This window comes from Orbicella faveolata, unplaced genomic scaffold, assembly GCF_042242905.1.
Source record: "Orbicella faveolata isolate gen_17 unplaced genomic scaffold, um_ofav_v1 contig_2, whole genome shotgun sequence".
Lineage (NCBI taxonomy): Eukaryota > Metazoa > Cnidaria > Anthozoa > Scleractinia > Merulinidae > Orbicella > Orbicella faveolata.
In genome coordinates, this window is record NW_028301547.1 from 18,080,441 (window position 1) to 18,091,217 (window position 10,777).

At 39.7% G+C, this 10,777-nt stretch overlaps 1 long non-coding RNA gene and 1 pseudogene across 1 annotated transcript; one reads left to right on the forward strand and one right to left on the reverse strand.

Moving 5' to 3' along the window:
• Positions 1 to 606: 606 nt before the first annotated feature.
• Positions 607 to 10,424, forward strand: LOC149112254 (uncharacterized; annotated as a pseudogene).
• On the reverse strand, positions 7,709 to 8,871 carry LOC149112255 (uncharacterized). Its single transcript, XR_016207352.1, has 2 exons — positions 8,389 to 8,871; positions 7,709 to 8,142 (listed from the first exon to the last, which is right to left on the reverse strand). It is a non-coding gene; the product is annotated as an uncharacterized LOC149112255 (long non-coding RNA).
• Positions 10,425 to 10,777: the final 353 nt, after the last annotated feature.

A 10,777-nucleotide genomic window follows, 5' to 3' on the forward strand; every position in this document is an offset into this window, starting at 1 on the left:
AAGCTGAAAATATCAATTCTCCTTAACGATTGCCTTCCTTGGTCTTGCCTGTAGTTCTGAGAATTTTGTAGCACATCAAGACAATATCTCCTGGTCGATGATTTTGCTGATCACTCGCTCTAGATCTTTGCTATAAGTTTTTTTCCCTTTTACAACACCTTTTATAAACCAGATAGTGATCTTAGAAGCCTAAACTTTCAATATATAGAGGTTAAACAAACGTTGATCTGTCGTTAAGGTGGCACTTTCAAAAATTGAGAGTTGTGTAGTATGTCCAATAACGTAAAGATAATCTTCGATTTACAGCAAAAGGTAACTCGGTAATCAGATGATTTGGAATGCAGTTTGTAATCTCTGAGAAGTTTCCCTTTAGCTTTCCGAATTCCTTGAAGTATTCCCGAAACTTTTGTTACCGTTTAGAAATCTTCGGAAATCTTCGAGTGATCTCCGGAATTCTATCGTCGGCGATCCTCGGAATACCTCGGATGGCTGTCGGCAGCCGTTCCGAACCATCGTATTTCTTTAGAAATCTTCGTTGTAATTTGCGATCGACGTTTTTGACCAGAGACTAGACATTTTTATCAAGTCTGTTTCAGATTGTTGAACATGTCTGCAAGTATTTTTATGATACAATTGTGTGTTTATGTGATTAATTAACTCAGATGACCATCCGTACTCTCTTAAGAGTAATTTTCATTGTCCTTGTTATGAGTTTGAAGCTTTATTCGATGAGATTGTAATGTTTGAAGATAATTATTTTTTACAGTAGTAAGACAATTTAAATTTGTTACAGAATAATTTCGTTTTTTCCAGAATATATTTTTCTGTTTCACGCTACAGGCATGCGCTCCTAGTAATTTCCTTTTACATGAAAAAACACCGAATATAACTTCGAGGTTTTACTCGATCTGAAGAGAGTAAAATGTTGTGCAGTAATTTTAATTCGAACAAGACAATTTATTTGTTGTAGAGTGAATTTCGATATAGCCAAATATAGTGCCACCGTAAAAACTCAACGTTGTTTATCCACTTAGCATATTTCCTGAAATAATGTCGACCAAAATGGTGGCTACCAGAATCGAGACCTCAGATTAATTACGGCCGAAGGTTAGCTATTGAAAAATACATATATCAGTCGTTCGAAACAAATAAATACTACGACTTTTTCTCCTAGAAAACACCTCGACAACTAATCCTTACAGCGTAAGCTTCAAATTTATTGCCACCATTTTAATCGAGAGTGATGAAATTAAAATTCTTATCTCGCGTCATCTCCAATGTTGAATAACCATTACCCCCTCGTGAATTTCAATCTCTCCTTTCGTTGCTCGGGTCGTACCAATGAATTCCATCTTCGCTGTTAGGCCATTCCCTCTCCTTAAAAGAAAACAACAAAGAGAAACATAAGCTTTTTCTCGGGACAAATGTATTTCCAGGATACACTATATTACTGCCAAGGCAAGCAGCGACCAAAGCTCGTATGAACCGGCTGCACGTGGTAACGGTTTTCAACTTTCCGAGAGCGGCAACACGCAAGGACAACATGAAATATCAAACAAATTCAGCGCAATTATCTTGCAAACTTGCGCAAAAATTATTTCTTAACCTTTCACTGAGGCGTTTCAGGTTTCTATCTGGTTTATGAACGAAGCTGTGTGCAGCTCGGCAAAGAAAATTGCGCGCGAAGGGTGAAACGTTAGAAGGTAGAAATTGTTCCGTTTGGTGAAGAGCGAAAAGATTGAAACGTACACTCACCATTAATATTTTAATACTTCTATCACATTTTGCTTTACAACTCTTCGAAGGAAAAACATGGCCAGATCCGACATCACCAGGAGCACATAAATCCACGTCTTCACACTATGACAAAGTGTTTGGTTTGAAGCAAATTCCACAAGTAGTCATGAATATTGATTACAAACTAGAACCAATCGCTGACAAAAACGTCGCCGCAAATTTTCACAACAGGGATTTTAATTCTTATGCAAAACTATTGTATCACTTCAAAAATATCAATTTCACTACAGATCTTTGGAATTTTTTTGGCTTTATTACTATACGTGAAATTAAATACGTTTGTAAAAAGTGATTCACGCGGCCGTCATATTTCAGCGTTAAATAAACCTTTCCTGATAGTCTTATCGGTCAATTTTGGCAGATTTTAAATATCCCTGTGGAAAGGCCTGATGACCTACGAGTCAAAACTTACAATTAGGAACAAGCTAGAGACAATTAACACGGAAAAGAACTACTTTAATTAAACCGTTCATAAAGTTTGATATTTGAATGACTTTATTACTTTTAAATGTTGTCATTAAACGAAGGGCATTAAAACAGAATAAATTGAGGTATTTCCGTTGGAAATCGTGGGCTCCATGTGTGTTCCCACCCACTTTCCCCTTATCTTCACGACTCCGTAGGCTTTTAATCGTCCTTTTCACTGTGCGCTCCCTTATGCATTTACCTTTCTCTTTCCATTTCCCCTTTTGATCCCTGCGCTTTCCGCCACACGCAAAGTCATTCATTCATCTGTGTCAGATCTGTGGGTCTCCCTCACAGGCTTTCATGAATTCGTAGTGGGTTTCTTTCTTTCCTTTTAGGGTATTGAGCCACCCCCCTCCCCCCCCCCCCCCTTCCGCCAAAAAAAATATGACTGGAGATAATGTGATAAAACTATCAAGCCACACCCACAAAACAGGATCCTGGTACCTCTTTGGAGTTGTATGAGAGGAAAAGCGATTTAAGTATACAGTAACAGTATCTATATTGATCGAATCACTTGAAGGTTTACGAAATCAAACAAGAACAAAAGTTCTGTAAAAACAAAACAAAATATTACATTTCTGTGACAGCTGAGTTTGTTGGCAAACTTAAATGACTGATCTGCTAAAACGTGGACAAAAAAATCATGCATTTTTTTGCAGTGTCCGTTTGATACAGGTTTCTAACAATAGAAATGACCATAAAAGTCAAGTTTAAGGTGTCCACGTCCGCTTAATAGAGGTGTCCGTTGAATACATGTATTTTCTACAGTGAATGTGGGAAAAGACAAATGGGACTTGCACCGCTGTCGGCTTAATAGAGGGTGTCCACCATGCGTTTTCCCGTTCGTTACACCACGCGTTGCTGTAGTTCTTACATTTCCCGTGCATTTACTATGGGTTCCCCCATGTCCTTTCTAGTCCGATACTCCGTGCATTCATTGTGCGAATCGTACAATTCATCTCGGTTCCTCATATGTTTCCCGCGCAACAACAACAACAACAACAACAACAACAATAACAACAAAATATGTTTCCCGCTCGTTCTGCGGGCGTTTCCTCGTGTTTTCGGTTCATGTTTGCTTTTGTTTTCCAATGGTTCCCCGGGAATTCCTGGCAATATTCGCCGTGTCTTCCTTGTTTGTGACACCGCGCGTTTCCTATGGGCTCAATAGTACATTTCCTTGTATATTACTCTATGAGTTTCCTGTTTATTCCACGTCCTTTTCCTTTTGTTTTGCGTTTGCGTTTTATGTTTTTTCCTGGCCTTCTCAGCTCCTGTGCGTTCGGACATACCGGCACAACCCGTGCGTTCTTTCATGGTTTCCCAGTGGGTTCCCGCCGACGTTAACCTTGCACTTTCAGCCCCACATGCATTTAATAGTTTGTGACACCGTGCGATCCATACGCATTTCCTTTAACATCTTGTGTGTTTCCCCATATAGTTAAAAAGATGCGATCTGGGGACATAAGCAAGAACTGTCCTTCAAGAACTTCTCTTAACTTCAATTTCCCTATCACGGACGCTTTGTTTAAGAAGTCTGATCACAAACTGCCCAATGAAACATCTTGTTTTGCAGAACGGTCTGGACGGACCGAAAGCGGCTTTTCTCGCTGACTGTGCATGTTTACAAAGGACAAAGCACGATTTACAGCTTGTAGACATTAGAGGATGTAATATTGGTGAGTAAAATAAAAATTGCGAGTGTCCGTCCACCCGGGGGGGGGGGGGGGGAGGGAGACTCCCAAATATAAAGGACGGCGTGGGAGTGGTTGGTATTTTTTTTCGCCCTTAAAAGGTACCAATTCTAAAACAACGCATTATCGAGGGTCCACAATAGAGTTCTCAGATCCCGCTTTCCCGCCCATTTTTTCCTGTTAATCCCACCATCCCGCCCTTTTTTGCCTGGAAATCCCGCTCCCGCCTGCTTTTCAAGGACGTTTCTGCGTTAATTATTAATTTTTTAAATAAATAATTAATTTAATTATTGACACAAACTTTTTAAAACAAGATATTGCATACAAGATCACAAAAGAATTCAATGGGTAGCAGATAAGTAAGCACAAATGATTATAACGTTTCTTTCTGTAAACGGTTTACTGTTTTGTTTGCTTTTGTCCACGTATCAGTGAAAGAAAAAGATTGATCATTCCCGTATTCAAGAGATGGCCCGTAAACACACTTCACAGTTTCTTTCAAAGCTTTCAGCGTCTTCACTTTACTTGAAATCTGTGCTCACAACTTTTCTTTCCGATTGAAGGCATTCCTGCTCGCACATCCTTTCCGTATTATGGTCTAATATATGGTGACGCAATTTGTAATGTCGTATATTTCGTTCGGTAAATCACTATCACCGCCATAGGGTGTGGCCATCCTGGCCAAAACAAGCCAAGCGCTTTGGAAAAGGTCGAAAGAGTAGAAAAACTAGAAAGGAATGGGAGGTCAAGGTTACAGACTCAAGCATCGAAAATGATGGAAATGGACGACACGTTTGACAGAACCTGACAGGGTACAGAGGAGTTGCTATTCATTACTTGAAACCCGACACAGCCATACGGTTCGTTTCTGCCAGCTTGTGGTTTTTGCACTGGTCAATAACAATTAATTTATGAGGTCACGTAAGAATTGAAATCCCGTGTACCGCTCTGTTCCCCTTGCAAATCCCGCATCCCAACGCCATAAAAACATGAAATCCCGCTCCCGCTCGTAATTGTAATTCCCCCTTCCCGCCCCTGTTTTCAGCTCAAATCCCGAATATCACGGCGAAAAAAAGCCAAATCCCGCATCCCACCAAACCTATTGGGAACCCTCATTATCCCCTGTCATATTTTTTTTCGGCTCAACACCCTCAAAGGTACCGCAAAAGCTTGTTTTGAGGTTCAACACCCTAAGAGGTTGCAAAACAGCATTTTTAACCCCCAAAAAATACGACGAGCACCCCCGTCCTTTTTATATGGGAGGCCCCCTCCCCGGGCCGTCCACTACCCTTCATGCACCCTGCCTTAAGCCCTTTCAAACGAACTGTACAGGCAAACACGTAAGTTATTTAGTAACTGACTGCAACATCTGATAACATCCCTCTTTCCAATCTTGGCTTGGGGCTGGTCCCTAAAGCTTTCCTCTTGCATTTGAGTGATTTCTGAATTTGTTCTGGTCACTGGCCTTTAAATTATGGCATGATGCTTATTTTAATTAGGCCCTTGTGATATGCCCCTATGACAAAAACACACCTGTGAGGAGGGGGGAGGGGGCAGGGGGCAGGGGCAGGTACATGGTAGGTGAAGGATACAAATCTGACTTTTCTGTTTGCTTTCCAGTTAGGATCATAATTATGATGAAGTATGTTTTGGGTCTCAGTGTTTTCTTTTATTCTATTTTATAGCTGCGGAAGGAACAACAGCATTTTTCAAGTTAGCTCCCAGTATTCCAATTGTAGATTACAACGTGACAAGAATTAACAGTTATTTGGATGTTCACCCAACAGCAGATTCTGCCAAGCAAAACTTGCTACCAACATTTCCATGCCAAAAGACGTCTCCATCCACCGCCGGTTGTGATACTTGATTGTGTTGTTTGTGGGAACAACTGTCGCCTTGCACTCCAAGCTTGTGTCAGTCACTCAGTTACGGACCTGAAAATGTCACAATTGATTGTGCTGCATCCTATTGGCAGAGCAAATGTTCAGTCTTTGTTATCGTCTTTAGAGGTGAGCATTGAAGGATGAACTGCAAATGCACAGGGGAAAAAGGCTCCAGTGACATGTGATAGACTGGTAGATTTTCCTAGCAAATTGCCTTCTACTACCTTCTAAGAATAAAGGAGAATTTGACGTGAGATCCAGTGTCATTACAGGTTTTTTCAAATATGTACCCCTTGAACTATTAAATGTTTCAGAGGTTTTCTTATTCTTGGCAACATTTAACCCATAACCAAGTTCCATAGTTGTTTATTATTCAGTCTTATCTTCAAATCACTCTCTGAGTTTTCATACAAGAGCGTGGTTACAATGACACATGAGCAGAATATTATTTGCAGCAAAACACATTCAGACGGTATTACGCATGGGTAGACCATTATTTGTAGGCCGTTATCTGCAGGTCACACGGTGGGCTCTGCCAGTGAAAAACAATTGGGACATGTCTACTCAGGATTTCTGTGACTGTGGAGTCAGTTTCTGTGAAATACTACTAGCCGCTTCATGCAACAGAAACCGGGATAACTTGTACGCAGACTTTAGATAACTGAATAAGGGGGAAAAAACTTTTAAAATAGTCTGAAGTTTCAATAAATTAGGGCTTTTTATTATTTAATTGCTAACAATACAGTGACTGTTAAGAGCAGCTTCGCCTAAATATCAACTAGACTTGGAAATAGCGAAAAAATCGAATTTCTTCAAACTCGCCCAGAATGAAGCCCTACGGGCACTAGTTACAAAAATATCGTTTTAAGTTCGATAAATCAAAAATTATTTTTTTCCGCAATTTTTTCGTTTCGATGCCCCAAATCGGCCAAAATCCATCGAAAATGAGCGGCATATTCAGAGGCTCGTAAACTCAAAAGTAAAAATCTTCATTACAAACTGACTGCACGTCGTATTTGTACTTCCTTTTTTGTCTATTTAGAGCTAAATAGATCGTGATTTGATTAGAACTTAAATATTTGACGAATTTCCTAAATTAACGACCCAAGACAGCTTTACAAGAGGTCTACATTTAGCCTATTTTCAAATGCTAAAAAGGCGTTCTGGTACACGGCTTTTCCCAAAACGACTAGTTTGGTGTAAAAGAGCATTCTTTCTTCTTCAAATTAGTGAAATAAAATTTTTGGGTAAATAAAATCGCGAGCGCTGAGATAGCGAACTAAATGCAGCACTTCTTCCTAAAAACGTGACCTTTGACCCGGGCGTAACGAAACCAATTACTGCAAGAAAACCCGGAAGAAAAGCAAACGCTTCGTTATTTTGAAACAATTCCTAGAGATATCTCTCCGAAACCATGATTGCAAGAAACTATTTCCAGATATGAATTTATTTGTTTGCGTCGACTTTGTCTACTACTCTCACGTTCGAATGCCGCGAATCGGTCACGCCAAAACAGTGCAGACCGTGCAGACTGCAGACACTTGTTTGGGCTTTTCATTGTGACTCCTTTTTTTGGGTCTAGTTACAAAATAGTGTTCAATATATCTGAAAGTTTGTCATTTATCCACAGGCTGCACAAGCGCAGTATTTGACTTTTGATTCAATAGACAAACGCGTACAAGACTTTGTATGGGAAACTTACTCAGTCTGCACGGTCTGCAGTGTTTTGGCGTGACCGATACTACGCAGTATTCGAACGTGACAGTAACTACTGAGTGAACAAAGTAGAATCAAGCACTTTTAAAAGGTAATGGAACTTGACTCTAGCTTCTAACTGTTCATGAAGACAGCCAATTTCACTTTACATTTTTGGGGATTGTTTATTTTGGGGTTGCCCATGGAAACTGTCAGTGGAGTTAAGTGAGTTTTACGACAAACAAGCGGTCGGCATGTGCATGGAATTTAAGCTAATTTATAGCAGCGGGCAGGTCACGGAACATTAAACATTTCTTCTTTTACTGCAAGAAAACCCGGAAGAAAAGCAAACGCTTCGTTATTTTGAAACAATTCCTAGTGATATCTCTCCGAAACCATGATTGCAAGAAACTATTTCCAGATATGAAATCGTACAGGGTCAAAAAAGGAGCTAAAGGGCGCATTTTGACACAATAACTTTGTTTGCTGAAAATTGAAGTCAACGACCGTTAACGAATTCCAGTGAAATTTGCAAACTTGAAGTATGTTAGCCGATACTTACCTGAATATTTATATTAATAGAAGAGTCGTCTTCTTGGATTAACCTTCAAAAGAAGCAAGATCCAGATTTGAAAACCTCTAAAAGAAGAAATGTTTAATGTTCCGTGACCTGCCCGCTGCTATAAATTAGCTTAAATTCCATGCACATGCCGACCGCTTGTTTGTCGTAAAACTCACTTAACTCCACTGACAGTTTCCATGGGCAACCCCAAAATAAACAATCCCCAAAAATGTAAAGTGAAATTGGCTGTCTTCATGAACAGTTAGAAGCTAGAGTCAAGTTCCATTACCTTTTAAAAGTGCTTGATTCTACTTTGTTCACTCAGTAGTTACTGTCACGTTCGAATACTGCGTAGTATCGGTCACGCCAAAACACTGCAGACCGTGCAGACTGAGTAAGTTTCCCATACAAAGTCTTGTACGCGTTTGTCTATTGAATCAAAAGTCAAATACTGCGCTTGTGCAGCCTGTGGATAAATGACAAACTTTCAGATATATTGAACACTATTTTGTAACTAGACCCAAAAAAAGGAGTCACAATGAAAAGCCCAAACAAGTGTCTGCAGTCTGCACGGTCTGCACTGTTTTGGCGTGACCGATTCGCGGCATTCGAACGTGAGAGTAGTAGACAAAGTCGACGCAAACAAATAAATTCATATCTGGAAATAGTTTCTTGCAATCATGGTTTCGGAGAGATATCACTAGGAATTGTTTCAAAATAACGAAGCGTTTGCTTTTCTTCCGGGTTTTCTTGCAGTAATTGGTTTCGTTACGCCCGGTCAAAGGTCACGTTTTTAGGAAGAAGTGCTGCATTTAGTTCGCTATCTCAGCGCTCGCGATTTTATTTACCCAAAAATTTTATTTCACTAATTTGAAGAAGAAAGAATGCTCTTTTACACCAAACTAGTCGTTTTGGGAAAAGCCGTGTACCAGAACGCCTTTTCAGCATTTGAAAATAGGCTAAATGTAGACCTCTTGTAAAGCTGTCTTGGGTCGTTAATTTAGGAAATTCGTCAAATATTTAAGTTCTAATCAAATCACGATCTATTTAGCTCTAAATAGACAAAAAAGGAAGTACAAATACGACGTGCAGTCAGTTTGTAATGAAGATTTTTACTTTTGAGTTTACGAGCCTCTGAATATGCCGCTCATTTTCGATGGATTTTGGCCGATTTGGGGCATCGAAACGAAAAAATTGCGGAAAAAAATAATTTTTGATTTATCGAACTTAAAACGATATTTTTGTAACTAGTGCCCGTAGGGCTTCATTCTGGGCGAGTTTGAAGAAATTCGATTTTTTCGCTATTTCCAAGTCTAGTTGATATTTAGGCGAAGCTGCTCTTAAGTACTGTATCAAAGTTACGAAATTTTAACATTATATTTATTTTCATTCTATGCAGCCAGAGATTGTGACTGGCCTTCACATAAGAAAGATGGCACTGCGAATACAAGGAATCAGTGAAAGCACACCAGTAATTTTAACCCTTACAAATATCACTGATCTTGATGTAGACCAGAATACTGCGACTGCCTTACAACAGATAACAAAAGCGGAAGTCTATCAAAATTAAAGAAGCTTGATCTAACTGGTAAAATAATCAAATACAATGCGTGCACCATTCTGCGACGTCTTCAATCACCCCTGACACATCTGGCTCTGGGAGGTTGTGGTGTTCAAGACAGCACTTGATTTGTGTGAAATGTGTACAATGGAAACTCTTGGACATTTGCGGTCTTTAGAACTGAATGGCAGTGGGCATGGAAGATCACTTCTCAAACTCTTTAATAATTCACCAAGTTAGAACAAAGAAAATCAGAACCGTGAAGGAGGTTTGGATACCCGATCTTAATTAGCATAGATTTTAACGATTTTACTTCTCCGTTTACTCCTTAGTTTTTGTTTCTATTGAGAAGATATATCAAACACTCGAGACAGTCTTTCATCGGTTATCCAAACACCTCGAATTTCGTCAAAAATACTTCGCTGCGCGTCGTATTTTCAACTCTCTTCTCGGTGTTTGGATATCCCGATGAAACACTGTCTCTCGTGTTTGATATATTACATGAAGTCTTCTCTACCTTTGTGCTCAAATCTGCAGCAACACTCGCGTCTTTATCAACAGGGAACACTTATTTCACATCTGCTTGTGTAGCTCCTTTGCTTCTGTTGGTTAGGAAATTACCCCTGCTTAAAAATCTGTCATTGTCCTTTAGAAGTCTATTGCCTGAAGACATTGGGGCCTTCAAAGAAGAGTTTCCCACACTTGAAATTGTCGATACAAATTATACCAAAGAACAACTGAGGCAATTGGCAGACATTTTATAGAAGGACTGGGAACAAGATCTTGAGTGGGAGAGAGAAAGACGTCGCAGAGTCGGAAAGCAGTATGGCAGATGGTGATGAAGAGGACAAAAAATAGGTTCACAAAGTGTATGAAATTTCACTGAGAACAAACTAGCCAACCTTGCAAAAGCTTGTCTTAGTTTAATAGTACTCTCCCTCAACAGGTTACAAGACCTTTGCATGGTACCCACACCCTCTGTGCCAGCATTTTGTAATGTTGACTTGACAGTTTGTAGTACCTATAAAATACATACTAGTTATGCACTGCCATGGAATATCCCATGAGTCACTTGTGTTTTCTCTATACAACAGGTTCCCTGTATTCCGATTGGCTG